A 17,439-nucleotide genomic window follows, 5' to 3' on the forward strand; every position below is an offset into this window, starting at 1 on the left:
CTCTGCAGCAGCAGGGAGGCCCCACACCCCAGACCGCAGTCGGACGGCCAACTCCTCCTCCTAGCCCCCCCCGCTCCAGCAGGTCGCAGAGAATGGGGGTGAGAGAAGACTCCAAACCTCCCTCCACCCGCTCATTGTAGTGTTGATGCATGTGTGTTCTAAGGTGCATTTAAAACCCAGGAGGGCATGGAGCTACCTGCCAGAGAGCAGCAGGTAAGCGCATGGTCCCTCCTGCTAGCCCTCAATGTCTACCGGTATGTGTATTTAACCTTGAGAGCACTTTGTTACTAGCGGCCTGTCACAAAAACACATTTTGTATAGTGTTTTTTTTATTATCTTGTTAATAAAATGTATACAAATGTGTGTGATTAATCACAATGTGTTAGTGTGTAATCACCCTGAGACATGCATGCCTGTCTGTAAGAGTCAGATCTAAAGCCACTTGTGATTTGGAGATGCAGCCTGCAGATTCTGTCCAGATTATCCCAGCTCTCTTCACTATATATCCAGGCTTCACTTATCAAATCTGTAAAATTCAAGGCTGGTCCTTAAAAGTTCCCAACAATGCAAAAACTGCATAGCCACACAAGTCCCAGCGTTTCCCACCGCAGCAGCTGTGAAACGAAAGAGGAGAAAGGATGAATGAGTGTTTGCTTATCGGCTCTCCGCTCTCCCCCAAGCTGGCGTTGTTCTTGGTAGCCATGACAACGGAGATAGTCCCAGCTTTGTAAATACAGGCCCCAACACCCCAAAAAAGAAAAGAAAAAAAAAGGATTGGGATTCCCTGCGCAGACCAGGAATCCCCCTAGCAGACTGAAGACACAGATAGGACCTGAACTCAGTGAGTGTGTTCGAGTCGAGGCTCGAACCAGGGCCTGTCTGTGCTTCAAGTTGCCAGGGGCCGGCAAGTGTTCTGCGCCACCTGCCTGCCGTGGAAGCCGTACAAATTTGCTATATTTGACTTCTCTGAATATAAATTATTTTTGAAAAGGAAAACTAATAATTTTAATGTGAGGCAAAACATGTATGGTGCTCGATAAAGATGACACGCCGACTCACTTCTTCTTCTTTCTTTTTTTTGCAAAGTTTGTTTTCATATTAAACCAGTGTCAGTGACGTCATTCTATGCGACTACCACAGTAAAGGAAAAGCCTGGATCTGTACATCTTTTTCTTTTATTTTTGTTGTCTAAAACACAAAAATCGCGAAACAGTCAGCTCACAAAGTTGCAGGTTGGTGGCAATTTGGCAGAACAGCCAATGACTTAAAACATTTAAGTGCATATATCTTGCCACAAGACATGTGCGCTAAGCTAGCCAAATTAGTTTCTGTTAGCGAATCAAGTTCAAGCTCCTCACATATCATCATCCAGGGTACAGTCATATGCTCATGAGGAGATCCCACGCAGGTAACACTACGGCAGTGCAACAAGTTAAATATGCACACATTTTAAGCTATTTCCTAATATCTAACCATTATGATCAATGTTTGCCTGCAACCGACACAACCAACACAAATGTCATTGAAAAAAACAAAACCCTGTGATCACATGTTTCTGTTTTTCTAGAACAGAAGAAGCACAATTTAAAAAGCCAGTAGTAATAAATCTTTGTTGTTACTGCATGATTCGAATGAAGTACCTGAAGTCTGGCTGGAATAAGAAGTGGTAATCTGTGTACTGTGCTAGTGATCTGCATAATTCACCTCATCTGTTTGGATGGCAGAAGTCGGCTAACTACACAGCTAATTTCATCAGGCTGCTAATGAAACATCTAAAATGACAGATGGTTAACTACACAACGGAAGTAACAGCATTACAATCACTTGATTTAATTACATTTTCCCCCCAAACTTTTGATCCAAATTAGCAAAGTACTGCAGCCATCTGAACCTTCTAGGTGTTACATGTTACAGTGTTCCACTCTGGCCAGCTTTGAAAATGGAAAACTCTTTGCGTGGTTTACTCGGTTCTGTAAATAAGGCTCCTTTCATTTGTGAGACTGTATTCCACAGCCAGTTGTCTTCTCTCCCCTTTGGTCCGCCCTTACAAGGTGAAGGTGCTGCCCACCCATGATACCAGCAAGGTGCGTGCAAGTGGATCCGGCCTTAACACCACTGGAGCGCCCACCTCTCTGCCAGTGAAGGTCACCATTGATGCCAAAGATGCAGGTGAGGGACTGCTGGCAGTGCAGATCACTGTGAGTGCATGAACGTGGACCACACAATAATGTATTCAAAGCATTGATATTTAGGTAACAGTTTTTGTTTTCTCCTGAAGGACCCAGAGGGGAAGCCCAAGAAGCAGATATCTGTGACAGCCATGATGGGACCTACCTGGTGTTTTATGTGCCAGACATGACTGACAGATACACCACTCTCATTAAGTACGGAGGAGACAAGATCCCTTATTCACCCTACTGAATCAGGGCTCTGCCCACCGGAGATGCCAGCAAGTGCACTGTCACTGAATGTTGTCCAGTGGCCAGGTAGGACTCACTTCCTTGGTTGCTTATACACTTTTAGTTTTCTTTGAAAAGGGCCCTTTAAGTCACTTGATCCATGACTTGAGCGAGCACTCTCCATTTGTTCATTTGATAGTTATTGTAGAAAAGATAAGAAATGATGCTTTAGTCTTTTTGTAAATTATAGTCAAACATACAATAAACTGAGGTATTCCCTTTGGTTAACAGAGCAATCCGATAATAAAAGTGGACAAAGCACATCGAGTTGCCACAAATATCTTTGTATATTACGCAGTGGGGCAAAAAATGAGGTGACCAAATACTTCTTTTCCACCATAATTTGCAAATCAGTTCTTTAAAACTCGGACAAGTTAGAGGTATACCTATGATGAAAATGACAGGCCTCTCTCATATTTTTAAGTGGGAGAACGTGCACAATTGGTGGCTGACTAAATACTTTTTTGCCCCACTGTATTTGATCCTGTCTCCCTCAATACTATTTAATATCTAAATGCTTGATTCATCATATTATAACAAATGTGCTGTTGTAGCTACTGACAGTGAGTTTGATTCCATTTTTTCCATCTACCAAAGAGAAATAATATCTCTTAGTGGCAGGTGGATCACACGTTGATTCTAACACTTTGCATATGACTGGGTAGGATGAGCATTTTATAAGCGCTTGTGTGGTTTTTGTTTATTTAAGGAAATACATCAGTTTCCCTTGTATTTTAAATTTGAGTGAAGATCCTAAATTGGCCCCCACTCTTCACTTTGAGAAAAGGCTAATCTGTCTTATCCCCACATGAGCACAGTCAGATATAATACAGGCTTTCACTCAGGAGCAGGAAGGCTAAAGGCTGTTTAATGTTTGATCTAACTGTGTCAGACATTTGCGTTCTCACGTGCATGGACAATATCTTGAAAACTTCAGAGCTGCAGTGCATGTGTAAAAGTGGTTAGAAAGCAGTGCTTTAACACAGGTTTTGTCTCTTTGCGTAGCTGCTCGGTCCATCCAGACTCCCCTCGATATACAACAGTGATGCCAGCAACTCAAATACAAGCTCTCTCCAAGTGATTCCTTCATCATCAACATCTGCATCCATGATCCATTAGCTCAACAGCAACATCTGTCAGCTGTGCATCCAACTCGGGGGAATCGCCTGCTGTGCTCAGCCAGTGGGCCGCAATTTCTGTGCCTTGTTGATGGCCTCGCTGTATCCTGTGCTGGAGAAAGCTGGTGAGGAGACACTGCTGGTGAGCCAGGCGGCGCTGAGCTCCATGTAGGACATCAGTAAGGCCTGTGGATACACTTCCCTCAAGGAACTGATCAATGAGAACTCTGACTACCTGCTTAATGACATATCACTCAACCTTCAGAGGCTCAGCCAGCATCCACAGGTAGTTATGAGGTGTTTTTGTTTTTAGCCCAAAATGGACACAGAAATGAGTGCTGGAGGGTTTACCCGATTTCCTTCTTTGTCTGCTTAAGCCTGTGCGTCCCTTTCAGTAAGTGATTTGAATCCACCTGACATTCAGAAGGTCGTGGTAGAGCATATCGTACGAAGGCAAGATGTCAAACACATCCAGTCCCAGGTTAGACTCCGTACCTTCTCCGGTAAGGTTCCCAGACCTAACAACAAAACTGATTATGACACGTGGCGCACACAAATTAACCTGCTCCAAAATGACCCCAGCATGTCCCCGCTGCAAATATCCAGAAAGATCCATGAGAGCCTGCTCCCACCAGCAGCTGATATAGTTAAAATGTGTGACTCACAGGTGCTATAGCGTACGGCCACAGCTTCACTCTGAGCTCCATCTCCATAGAGTGCAGACAGTGATATCTGATACTCCTTAAGACACAGGACAACAGTTTATTGAGATATTGTATTTTTTATTTCATAATATGTACTCCAACAACTCAATAGTTCTTCCCCACCTGCCTCAGGTCGCCTCCACTTAGGGAGATCCACTTAATGAGGTAAGAAACATCATCATCATCTGCAGCTTCCCAGCGCACCGTGATGTCACTGTCTGAGAAATTAGTTATCCTAAGGTCTGAAGGAGGAGGCACCTTCACTAGAAGAAAAGAATAATGTGTATGGGAATTTTTTAAAAATGGGAAAGCTACATCTTTATATCTTTCATTATTAATAACATTTACAGTACTGTGCAAAAGTCATGAGCCACACGCTAAAGTATTTCATTGGACATTATCTGTTTTTTCCAATCCTTTTTAATCCAGTTCTTGTACCTGACCATTTTCTGAGTAATGTTTTTTGTTTGTTTGTTTGTTTGTGTAAACACTTGTTTGTTTGTGTAAACACTTTGCACTGACCATTATTGGAGAATTAAAAAGCACCTAATTCAAGGAATATGTGTACACATAACAGAAAACTTGGGAAAGAACCAATTTGAAATCTTTAAGCACTTTGTTACTAGCGGCCTGTCACAAAAACACATTTTGTATAGTGTTTTTTTTTTATCTTGTTAATAAAATGTATACAAATGTGTGTGATTAATCACAATGTGTTAGTGTGTAATCACCCTGAGACATGCATGCCTGTCTGTAAGAGTCAGATCTAAAGCCACTTCTTTTTTTTTTTCTTTTTTTCTTTTTTTCTTGCCTGTCCCGTTTGGCTCTTTTGCCATCAGAATTGTTGTCTAAAGGCAAAGAAAGATGCCCAACTGATTTACTTTACCAAATTGACCATCCCAGCCTTGCCGTAATGGTCCATTTGATTCACCTTTTATTGTTTATTTTATTTTCACTTGCTGAATACGGGACAGACTTGACTGGGGGAAAGAAGGGGAGAAAGAAAGAGGGAAAGAGAAACAGCTGAGAAGAGGGACGGGGGAGAAGGGCAAAAAACAAAAACCAACAGAATGAGCAGAAAAAAAAAAGAAATAAAAAATGCATATATCGATCACCTGGATCACCTGCTGAGAAAGAAAAAAGAAAACAAGCAGAAGAGAACAAGAGTAATAGAATAAACAGCATCACAATGATATATGGGAATATGACAGTAAATACTAAATATTAAACATTATTGTGCAGCACATAAGATCAACAGAACACAGTGTGCTTTGAGGTAGGAGCCAAAAAGGGTGTAGTTTGTGGGTGTGATCACCCATGTGTACACCTGTGAGCATGGATGCGCTTGTTTTTTTTAAAAAGGTTCCTTCATGTAATGATCTGCTAGACGGTGTGGGGGGGGGGGGGGCCACAGCCCCGTCCTCCAGGGCATGAAGCAGGTATGGAGGAGATCAAAACTCCAGACATCCAGAGGCGCCCAGAACACAAGAGACCAAGGAAGACCAACAGAGGGGCAGCCGCGCCACTGTCCCAGAAAGAGCTGAGGAGAGTCCCAGATGAGGGCTCACTCAGCAGCCGCGGAGCAGAAGCCAGGGGGAGTTGCAGTGACGCGCCCGTGAGCTCCGCCGGCAGCCAGCCGTGCCTGAGTGACCGAGCCCCAGGCCGAGAGGCCGGGGGCACCCCACCTCCGAAGTGGCCCGAGCGAGCCCCAGGCTCCAGGCCCCGATAAGCGGCCGCCAAGGAGTGAGCCGGTGTGTACCTGGACGCCCATCCCCGGACACAAAGAACCACCAACGCAGGGGAAGTGGTGGTAGGGGGAGATAGGCCTCCAAACCTTGGAGGGCCTGAGATGTCCCCAGAGAGGTGGCGCCTGACACCCAACCTGACATATAGACACAGAAATACAGGCACACACATATACAAACATCCATTCCCACCCTCATGCTCTCATATGCACTTACTCCACACTCAACCAACGTGGAGACAGACATAAAGAGACGCTGTACACACGAGCACACTCCCCAAGCGTACCCTACAAACCGGGTCTAGGTACCCTTGCCCCTGGAGGGGGAACTGCACCCAGACCCAGGTGATATTACCCTTTTCCCTGCGGTGGGGGGAGGCAGACCGCCCCGACTCCGCAGCAGCAGGGAGGCCCCACACTCCAGACCGCAGTCGGACGGCCAACTCCTCCTCCTAGCTCCCCCGCTCCAGCAGGTCGCAGAGAATGGGGGTGAGGGAAGACTCCAAACCTCCCTCCACCCGCTCATTGTAGTGTTGATGCATGTGTGTTCTAAGGTGCATTTAAAACCCAGGAGGGCATGGAGCTACCTGCCAGAGAGCAGCAGGTAAGCGCATGGTCCCTCCTGCTAGCCCTCAATGTCTACCGGTATGTGTATTTAACCTTGAGAGCACTTTGTTACTAGCGGCCTGTCACAAAAACACGTTTTGTATAGTGTTTTTTTATTATCTTGTTAATAAAATGTATACAAATGTGTGTGATTAATCACAATGTGTTAGTGTGTAATCACCCTGAGACATGCATGCCTGTCTGTAAGAGTCAGATCTAAAGCCACTTGTGATTTGGAGATGCAGCCTGCAGATTCTGTCCAGATTATCCCAGCTCTCTTCACTATATATCCAGGCTTCACTTATCAAATCTGTAAAATTCAAGGCTGGTCCTTAAAAGTTCCCAACAATGCAAAAACTGCATAGCCACACAAGTCCCAGCGTTTCCCACCGCAGCAGCTGTGAAACGAAAGAGGAGAAAGGATGAATGAGTGTTTGCTTATCGGCTCTCCGCTCTCCCCCAAGCTGGCGTTGTTCTTGGTAGCCATGACAACGGAGATAGTCCCAGCTTTGTAAATACAGGCCCCAACACCCCAAAAAAGAAAAGAAAAAAAAAAGGATTGGGATTCCCTGCGCAGACCAGGAATCCCCCTAGCAGACTGAAGACACAGATAGGACCTGAACTCAGTGAGTGTGTTCGAGTCGAGGCTCGAACCAGGGCCTGTCTGTGCTTCAAGTTGCCAGGGGCCGGCAAGTGTTCTGCGCCACCTGCCCGCCGTGGAAGCCGTACAAATTTGCTATATTTGACTTCTCTGAATATAAATTATTTTTGAAAAGGAAAACTAATAATTTTAATGTGAGGCAAAACATGTATGGTGCTCGATAAAGATGACACGCCGACTCACTTCTTCTTCTTTCTTTTTTTTGCAAAGTTTGTTTTCATATTAAACCAGTGTCAGTGACGTCATTCTATGAGACTACCACAGTAAAGGAAAAGCCTGGATCTGTACATCTTTTTCTTTTATTTTTGTTGTCTAAAACACAAAAATCGCGAAACAGTCAGCTCACAAAGTTGCAGGTTGGTGGCAATTTGGCAGAACAGCCAATGACTTAAAACATTTAAGTGCATATATCTTGCCACAAGACATGTGCGCTAAGCTAAGTCGGCTAACTACACAGCTAATTTCATCAGGCTGCTAATGAAACATCTAAAATGACAGATGGTTAACTACACAACGGAAGTAACAGCATTACAATCACTTGATTTAATTACATTTTCCCCCCAAACTTTTGATCCAAATTAGCAAAGTACTGCAGCCATCTGAACCTTCTAGGTGTTACATGTTACAGTGTTCCACTCTGGCCAGCTTTGAAAATGGAAAACTCTTTGCGTGGTTTACTCGGTTCTGTAAATAAGGCTCCTTTCATTTGTGAGACTGTATTCCACAGCCAGTTGTCTTCTCTCCCCTTTGGTCCGCCCTTACAAGGTGAAGGTGCTGCCCACCCATGATACCAGCAAGGTGCGTGCAAGTGGATCCGGCCTTAACACCACTGGAGCGCCCACCTCTCTGCCAGTGAAGGTCACCATTGATGCCAAAGATGCAGGTGAGGGACTGCTGGCAGTGCAGATCACTGTGAGTGCATGAACGTGGACCACACAATAATGTATTCAAAGCATTGATATTTAGGTAACAGTTTTTGTTTTCTCCTGAAGGACCCAGAGGGGAAGCCCAAGAAGCAGATATCTGTGACAGCCATGATGGGACCTACCTGGTGTTTTATGTGCCAGACATGACTGACAGATACACCACTCTCATTAAGTACGGAGGAGACAAGATCCCTTATTCACCCTACTGAATCAGGGCTCTGCCCACCGGAGATGCCAGCAAGTGCACTGTCACTGAATGTTGTCCAGTGGCCAGGTAGGACTCACTTCCTTGGTTGCTTATACACTTTTAGTTTTCTTTGAAAAGGGCCCTTTAAGTCACTTGATCCATGACTTGAGCGAGCACTCTCCATTTGTTCATTTGATAGTTATTGTAGAAAAGATAAGAAATGATGCTTTAGTCTTTTTGTAAATTATAGTCAAACATACAATAAACTGAGGTATTCCCTTTGGTTAACAGAGCAATCCGATAATAAAAGTGGACAAAGCACATCGAGTTGCCACAAATATCTTTGTATATTACGCAGTGGGGCAAAAAATGAGGTGACCAAATACTTCTTTTCCACCATAATTTGCAAATCAGTTCTTTAAAACTCGGACAAGTTAGAGGTATACCTATGATGAAAATGACAGGCCTCTCTCATATTTTTAAGTGGGAGAACGTGCACAATTGGTGGCTGACTAAATACTTTTTTGCCCCACTGTATTTGATCCTGTCTCCCTCAATACTATTTAATATCTAAATGCTTGATTCATCATATTATAACAAATGTGCTGTTGTAGCTACTGACAGTGAGTTTGATTCCATTTTTTCCATCTACCAAAGAGAAATAATATCTCTTAGTGGCAGGTGGATCACACGTTGATTCTAACACTTTGCATATGACTGGGTAGGATGAGCATTTTATAAGCGCTTGTGTGGTTTTTGTTTATTTAAGGAAATACATCAGTTTCCCTTGTATTTTAAATTTGAGTGAAGATCCTAAATTGGCCCCCACTCTTCACTTTGAGAAAAGGCTAATCTGTCTTATCCCCACATGAGCACAGTCAGATATAATACAGGCTTTCACTCAGGAGCAGGAAGGCTAAAGGCTGTTTAATGTTTGATCTAACTGTGTCAGACATTTGCGTTCTCACGTGCATGGACAATATCTTGAAAACTTCAGAGCTGCAGTGCATGTGTAAAAGTGGTTAGAAAGCAGTGCTTTAACACAGGTTTTGTCTCTTTGCGTAGCTGCTCGGTCCATCCAGACTCCCCTCGATATACAACAGTGATGCCAGCAACTCAAATACAAGCTCTCTCCAAGTGATTCCTTCATCATCAACATCTGCATCCATGATCCATTAGCTCAACAGCAACATCTGTCAGCTGTGCATCCAACTCGGGGGAATCGCCTGCTGTGCTCAGCCAGTGGGCCGCAATTTCTGTGCCTTGTTGATGGCCTCGCTGTATCCTGTGCTGGAGAAAGCTGGTGAGGAGACACTGCTGGTGAGCCAGGCGGCGCTGAGCTCCATGTAGGACATCAGTAAGGCCTGTGGATACACTTCCCTCAAGGAACTGATCAATGAGAACTCTGACTACCTGCTTAATGACATATCACTCAACCTTCAGAGGCTCAGCCAGCATCCACAGGTAGTTATGAGGTGTTTTTGTTTTTAGCCCAAAATGGACACAGAAATGAGTGCTGGAGGGTTTACCCGATTTCCTTCTTTGTCTGCTTAAGCCTGTGCGTCCCTTTCAGTAAGTGATTTGAATCCACCTGACATTCAGAAGGTCGTGGTAGAGCATATCGTACGAAGGCAAGATGTCAAACACATCCAGTCCCAGGTTAGACTCCGTACCTTCTCCGGTAAGGTTCCCAGACCTAACAACAAAACTGATTATGACACGTGGCGCACACAAATTAACCTGCTCCAAAATGACCCCAGCATGTCCCCGCTGCAAATATCCAGAAAGATCCATGAGAGCCTGCTCCCACCAGCAGCTGATATAGTTAAAATGTGTGACTCACAGGTGCTATAGCGTACGGCCACAGCTTCACTCTGAGCTCCATCTCCATAGAGTGCAGACAGTGATATCTGATACTCCTTAAGACACAGGACAACAGTTTATTGAGATATTGTATTTTTTATTTCATAATATGTACTCCAACAACTCAATAGTTCTTCCCCACCTGCCTCAGGTCGCCTCCACTTAGGGAGATCCACTTAATGAGGTAAGAAACATCATCATCATCTGCAGCTTCCCAGCGCACCGTGATGTCACTGTCTGAGAAATTAGTTATCCTAAGGTCTGAAGGAGGAGGCACCTTCACTAGAAGAAAAGAATAATGTGTATGGGAATTTTTTAAAAATGGGAAAGCTACATCTTTATATCTTTCATTATTAATAACATTTACAGTACTGTGCAAAAGTCATGAGCCACACGCTAAAGTATTTCATTGGACATTATCTGTTTTTTCCAATCCTTTTTAATCCAGTTCTTGTACCTGACCATTTTCTGAGTAATGTTTTTTGTTTGTTTGTTTGTTTGTGTAAACACTTGTTTGTTTGTGTAAACACTTTGCACTGACCATTATTGGAGAATTAAAAAGCACCTAATTCAAGGAATATGTGTACACATAACAGAAAACTTGGGAAAGAACCAATTTGAAATCTTTAAGCACTTTGTTACTAGCGGCCTGTCACAAAAACACATTTTGTATAGTGTTTTTTTTTTATCTTGTTAATAAAATGTATACAAATGTGTGTGATTAATCACAATGTGTTAGTGTGTAATCACCCTGAGACATGCATGCCTGTCTGTAAGAGTCAGATCTAAAGCCACTTCTTTTTTTTTCTTTTTTTCTTTTTTTCTTGCCTGTCCCGTTTGGCTCTTTTGCCATCAGAATTGTTGTCTAAAGGCAAAGAAAGATGCCCAACTGATTTACTTTACCAAATTGACCATCCCAGCCTTGCCGTAATGGTCCATTTGATTCACCTTTTATTGTTTATTTTATTTTCACTTGCTGAATACGGGACAGACTTGACTGGGGGAAAGAAGGGGAGAAAGAAAGAGGGAAAGAGAAACAGCTGAGAAGAGGGACGGGGGAGAAGGGCAAAAAACAAAAACCAACAGAATGAGCAGAAAAAAAAAAGAAATAAAAAATGCATATATCGATCACCTGGATCACCTGCTGAGAAAGAAAAAAGAAAACAAGCAGAAGAGAACAAGAGTAATAGAATAAACAGCATCACAATGATATATGGGAATATGACAGTAAATACTAAATATTAAACATTATTGTGCAGCACATAAGATCAACAGAACACAGTGTGCTTTGAGGTAGGAGCCAAAAAGGGTGTAGTTTGTGGGTGTGATCACCCATGTGTACACCTGTGAGCATGGATGCGCTTGTTTTTTTTAAAAAGGTTCCTTCATGTAATGATCTGCTAGGGGGGTGTGGGGGGGCCACAGCCCCGTCCTCCAGGGCATGAAGCAGGTATGGAGGAGATCAAAACTCCAGACATCCAGAGGCGCCCAGAACACAAGAGACCAAGGAAGACCAACAGAGGGGCAGCCGCGCCACTGTCCCAGAAAGAGCTGAGGAGAGTCCCAGATGAGGGCTCACTCAGCAGCCGCGGAGCAGAAGCCAGGGGGAGTTGCAGTGACGCGCCCGTGAGCTCCGCCGGCAGCCAGCCGTGCCTGAGTGACCGAGCCCCAGGCCGAGAGGCCGGGGGCACCCCACCTCCGAAGTGGCCCGAGCGAGCCCCAGGCTCCAGGCCCCGATAAGCGGCCGCCAAGGAGTGAGCCGGTGTGTACCTGGACGCCCATCCCCGGACACAAAGAACCACCAACGCACCGATGTCTGAGGGAGTCCGCCACTGGCAGGGGAAGTGGTGGTAGGGGGAGATAGGCCTCCAAACCTTGGAGGGCCTGAGATGTCCCCAGAGAGGTGGCGCCTGACACCCAACCTGACATATAGACCCAGAAATACAGGCACACACATATACAAACATCCATTCCCACCCTCATGCTCTCATATGCACTTACTCCACACTCAACCAACGTGGAGACAGACATAAAGAGACGCTGTACACACGAGCACACTCCCCAAGCGTACCCTACAAACCGGGTCTAGGTACCCTTGCCCCTGGAGGGGGAACTGCACCCAGACCCAGGTGATATTACCCTTTTCCCTGCGGTGGGGGGAGGCAGACCGCCCCGACTCCGCAGCAGCAGGGAGGCCCCACACTCCAGACCGCAGTCGGACGGCCAACTCCTCCTCCTAGCTCCCCCGCTCCAGCAGGTCGCAGAGAATGGGGGTGAGGGAAGACTCCAAACCTCCCTCCACCCGCTCATTGTAGTGTTGATGCATGTGTGTTCTAAGGTGCATTTAAAACCCAGGAGGGCATGGAGCTACCTGCCAGAGAGCAGCAGGTAAGCGCATGGTCCCTCCTGCTAGCCCTCAATGTCTACCGGTATGTGTATTTAACCTTGAGAGCACTTTGTTACTAGCGGCCTGTCACAAAAACACGTTTTGTATAGTGTTTTTTTATTATCTTGTTAATAAAATGTATACAAATGTGTGTGATTAATCACAATGTGTTAGTGTGTAATCACCCTGAGACATGCATGCCTGTCTGTAAGAGTCAGATCTAAAGCCACTTGTGATTTGGAGATGCAGCCTGCAGATTCTGTCCAGATTATCCCAGCTCTCTTCACTATATATCCAGGCTTCACTTATCAAATCTGTAAAATTCAAGGCTGGTCCTTAAAAGTTCCCAACAATGCAAAAACTGCATAGCCACACAAGTCCCAGCGTTTCCCACCGCAGCAGCTGTGAAACGAAAGAGGAGAAAGGATGAATGAGTGTTTGCTTATCGGCTCTCCGCTCTCCCCCAAGCTGGCGTTGTTCTTGGTAGCCATGACAACGGAGATAGTCCCAGCTTTGTAAATACAGGCCCCAACACCCCAAAAAAGAAAAGAAAAAAAAAAGGATTGGGATTCCCTGCGCAGACCAGGAATCCCCCTAGCAGACTGAAGACACAGATAGGACCTGAACTCAGTGAGTGTGTTCGAGTCGAGGCTCGAACCAGGGCCTGTCTGTGCTTCAAGTTGCCAGGGGCCGGCAAGTGTTCTGCGCCACCTGCCCGCCGTGGAAGCCGTACAAATTTGCTATATTTGACTTCTCTGAATATAAATTATTTTTGAAAAGGAAAACTAATAATTTTAATGTGAGGCAAAACATGTATGGTGCTCGATAAAGATGACACGCCGACTCACTTCTTCTTCTTTCTTTTTTTTGCAAAGTTTGTTTTCATATTAAACCAGTGTCAGTGACGTCATTCTATGAGACTACCACAGTAAAGGAAAAGCCTGGATCTGTACATCTTTTTCTTTTATTTTTGTTGTCTAAAACACAAAAATCGCGAAACAGTCAGCTCACAAAGTTGCAGGTTGGTGGCAATTTGGCAGAACAGCCAATGACTTAAAACATTTAAGTGCATATATCTTGCCACAAGACATGTGCGCTAAGCTAAGTCGGCTAACTACACAGCTAATTTCATCAGGCTGCTAATGAAACATCTAAAATGACAGATGGTTAACTACACAACGGAAGTAACAGCATTACAATCACTTGATTTAATTACATTTTCCCCCCAAACTTTTGATCCAAATTAGCAAAGTACTGCAGCCATCTGAACCTTCTAGGTGTTACATGTTACAGTGTTCCACTCTGGCCAGCTTTGAAAATGGAAAACTCTTTGCGTGGTTTACTCGGTTCTGTAAATAAGGCTCCTTTCATTTGTGAGACTGTATTCCACAGCCAGTTGTCTTCTCTCCCCTTTGGTCCGCCCTTACAAGGTGAAGGTGCTGCCCACCCATGATACCAGCAAGGTGCGTGCAAGTGGATCCGGCCTTAACACCACTGGAGCGCCCACCTCTCTGCCAGTGAAGGTCACCATTGATGCCAAAGATGCAGGTGAGGGACTGCTGGCAGTGCAGATCACTGTGAGTGCATGAACGTGGACCACACAATAATGTATTCAAAGCATTGATATTTAGGTAACAGTTTTTGTTTTCTCCTGAAGGACCCAGAGGGGAAGCCCAAGAAGCAGATATCTGTGACAGCCATGATGGGACCTACCTGGTGTTTTATGTGCCAGACATGACTGACAGATACACCACTCTCATTAAGTACGGAGGAGACAAGATCCCTTATTCACCCTACTGAATCAGGGCTCTGCCCACCGGAGATGCCAGCAAGTGCACTGTCACTGAATGTTGTCCAGTGGCCAGGTAGGACTCACTTCCTTGGTTGCTTATACACTTTTAGTTTTCTTTGAAAAGGGCCCTTTAAGTCACTTGATCCATGACTTGAGCGAGCACTCTCCATTTGTTCATTTGATAGTTATTGTAGAAAAGATAAGAAATGATGCTTTAGTCTTTTTGTAAATTATAGTCAAACATACAATAAACTGAGGTATTCCCTTTGGTTAACAGAGCAATCCGATAATAAAAGTGGACAAAGCACATCGAGTTGCCACAAATATCTTTGTATATTACGCAGTGGGGCAAAAAATGAGGTGACCAAATACTTCTTTTCCACCATAATTTGCAAATCAGTTCTTTAAAACTCGGACAAGTTAGAGGTATACCTATGATGAAAATGACAGGCCTCTCTCATATTTTTAAGTGGGAGAACGTGCACAATTGGTGGCTGACTAAATACTTTTTTGCCCCACTGTATTTGATCCTGTCTCCCTCAATACTATTTAATATCTAAATGCTTGATTCATCATATTATAACAAATGTGCTGTTGTAGCTACTGACAGTGAGTTTGATTCCATTTTTTCCATCTACCAAAGAGAAATAATATCTCTTAGTGGCAGGTGGATCACACGTTGATTCTAACACTTTGCATATGACTGGGTAGGATGAGCATTTTATAAGCGCTTGTGTGGTTTTTGTTTATTTAAGGAAATACATCAGTTTCCCTTGTATTTTAAATTTGAGTGAAGATCCTAAATTGGCCCCCACTCTTCACTTTGAGAAAAGGCTAATCTGTCTTATCCCCACATGAGCACAGTCAGATATAATACAGGCTTTCACTCAGGAGCAGGAAGGCTAAAGGCTGTTTAATGTTTGATCTAACTGTGTCAGACATTTGCGTTCTCACGTGCATGGACAATATCTTGAAAACTTCAGAGCTGCAGTGCATGTGTAAAAGTGGTTAGAAAGCAGTGCTTTAACACAGGTTTTGTCTCTTTGCGTAGCTGCTCGGTCCATCCAGACTCCCCTCGATATACAACAGTGATGCCAGCAACTCAAATACAAGCTCTCTCCAAGTGATTCCTTCATCATCAACATCTGCATCCATGATCCATTAGCTCAACAGCAACATCTGTCAGCTGTGCATCCAACTCGGGGGAATCGCCTGCTGTGCTCAGCCAGTGGGCCGCAATTTCTGTGCCTTGTTGATGGCCTCGCTGTATCCTGTGCTGGAGAAAGCTGGTGAGGAGACACTGCTGGTGAGCCAGGCGGCGCTGAGCTCCATGTAGGACATCAGTAAGGCCTGTGGATACACTTCCCTCAAGGAACTGATCAATGAGAACTCTGACTACCTGCTTAATGACATATCACTCAACCTTCAGAGGCTCAGCCAGCATCCACAGGTAGTTATGAGGTGTTTTTGTTTTTAGCCCAAAATGGACACAGAAATGAGTGCTGGAGGGTTTACCCGATTTCCTTCTTTGTCTGCTTAAGCCTGTGCGTCCCTTTCAGTAAGTGATTTGAATCCACCTGACATTCAGAAGGTCGTGGTAGAGCATATCGTACGAAGGCAAGATGTCAAACACATCCAGTCCCAGGTTAGACTCCGTACCTTCTCCGGTAAGGTTCCCAGACCTAACAACAAAACTGATTATGACACGTGGCGCACACAAATTAACCTGCTCCAAAATGACCCCAGCATGTCCCCGCTGCAAATATCCAGAAAGATCCATGAGAGCCTGCTCCCACCAGCAGCTGATATAGTTAAAATGTGTGACTCACAGGTGCTATAGCGTACGGCCACAGCTTCACTCTGAGCTCCATCTCCATAGAGTGCAGACAGTGATATCTGATACTCCTTAAGACACAGGACAACAGTTTATTGAGATATTGTATTTTTTATTTCATAATATGTACTCCAACAACTCAATAGTTCTTCCCCACCTGCCTCAGGTCGCCTCCACTTAGGGAGATCCACTTAATGAGGTAAGAAACATCATCATCATCTGCAGCTTCCCAGCGCACCGTGATGTCACTGTCTGAGAAATTAGTTATCCTAAGGTCTGAAGGAGGAGGCACCTTCACTAGAAGAAAAGAATAATGTGTATGGGAATTTTTTAAAAATGGGAAAGCTACATCTTTATATCTTTCATTATTAATAACATTTACAGTACTGTGCAAAAGTCATGAGCCACACGCTAAAGTATTTCATTGGACATTATCTGTTTTTTCCAATCCTTTTTAATCCAGTTCTTGTACCTGACCATTTTCTGAGTAATGTTTTTTGTTTGTTTGTTTGTTTGTGTAAACACTTGTTTGTTTGTGTAAACACTTTGCACTGACCATTATTGGAGAATTAAAAAGCACCTAATTCAAGGAATATGTGTACACATAACAGAAAACTTGGGAAAGAACCAATTTGAAATCTTTAAGCACTTTGTTACTAGCGGCCTGTCACAAAAACACATTTTGTATAGTGTTTTTTTTTTATCTTGTTAATAAAATGTATACAAATGTGTGTGATTAATCACAATGTGTTAGTGTGTAATCACCCTGAGACATGCATGCCTGTCTGTAAGAGTCAGATCTAAAGCCACTTCTTTTTTTTTCTTTTTTTCTTTTTTTCTTGCCTGTCCCGTTTGGCTCTTTTGCCATCAGAATTGTTGTCTAAAGGCAAAGAAAGATGCCCAACTGATTTACTTTACCAAATTGACCATCCCAGCCTTGCCGTAATGGTCCATTTGATTCACCTTTTATTGTTTATTTTATTTTCACTTGCTGAATACGGGACAGACTTGACTGGGGGAAAGAAGGGGAGAAAGAAAGAGGGAAAGAGAAACAGCTGAGAAGAGGGACGGGGGAGAAGGGCAAAAAACAAAAACCAACAGAATGAGCAGAAAAAAAAAAGAAATAAAAAATGCATATATCGATCACCTGGATCACCTG

At 44.1% G+C, this 17,439-nt stretch overlaps 3 long non-coding RNA genes across 3 annotated transcripts; all 3 read left to right on the plus strand.

The window, feature by feature from the left end:
- Positions 1 to 868: 868 nt before the first annotated feature.
- On the plus strand, positions 869 to 5,024 carry LOC146656648 (uncharacterized). The gene is made up of 3 exons (XR_014914173.1): positions 869 to 2,169; positions 2,279 to 2,486; positions 3,465 to 5,024. It is a non-coding gene; the product is annotated as an uncharacterized LOC146656648 (long non-coding RNA).
- A 1,718-nt stretch (positions 5,025 to 6,742) lies between these two features.
- On the plus strand, positions 6,743 to 11,030 carry LOC146656649 (uncharacterized). The gene is made up of 3 exons (XR_014914174.1): positions 6,743 to 8,175; positions 8,285 to 8,492; positions 9,471 to 11,030. It is a non-coding gene; the product is annotated as an uncharacterized LOC146656649 (long non-coding RNA).
- Positions 11,031 to 12,769: 1,739 nt separating this feature from the next.
- Positions 12,770 to 17,057, plus strand: LOC146656650 (uncharacterized). Its single transcript, XR_014914175.1, has 3 exons — positions 12,770 to 14,202; positions 14,312 to 14,519; positions 15,498 to 17,057. It is a non-coding gene; the product is annotated as an uncharacterized LOC146656650 (long non-coding RNA).
- Positions 17,058 to 17,439: the final 382 nt, after the last annotated feature.

Source organism: Rhamphochromis longiceps, linkage group LG12 (assembly GCF_057381845.1).
Source record: "Rhamphochromis longiceps isolate RC_006_pf linkage group LG12, R_longiceps_female_GT1.1, whole genome shotgun sequence".
NCBI classification, from domain to species: Eukaryota; Metazoa; Chordata; class Actinopteri; order Cichliformes; family Cichlidae; genus Rhamphochromis; species Rhamphochromis longiceps.